The sequence below is a fragment of the Plasmopara halstedii genome (genome assembly GCF_900000015.1).
Source record: "Plasmopara halstedii genome assembly, contig: Scaffold_42, whole genome shotgun sequence".
In the NCBI taxonomy this organism is placed as follows: Eukaryota; Oomycota; class Peronosporomycetes; order Peronosporales; family Peronosporaceae; genus Plasmopara; species Plasmopara halstedii.
In genome coordinates this window covers 578,617-578,908 of record NW_020186963.1, presented here as the reverse complement: position 1 = coordinate 578,908, position 292 = coordinate 578,617, and positions in this window count along the sequence as shown.

Sequence of the window (292 nt, the reverse complement as noted above, 5' to 3'; positions counted from 1 at the left end):
ACTCTAAACCACTGAGCCAAAATCCATGTCGAAATTGGAAGTGTAAAAACCAATACTTGTGCGCACATTTTTCTTGAGAACCTTTGAAACTCACACGTAAGGCTTGTCCAACGATGAGAGAGTTGCCTTGGACATCTCTTCCGTGTGTCTTCACTCTTTCACTCACTCACTCACTCACTCCTGTTAGGGTGCGTCGCTCTGCCTCCACCAGACGCCATCACTTATCCCTCACTGCCCTTAACCGGACCATCAGTCTAGCTCTACTCAGGGCTCAGCCCCCCGTCCCCCTTTT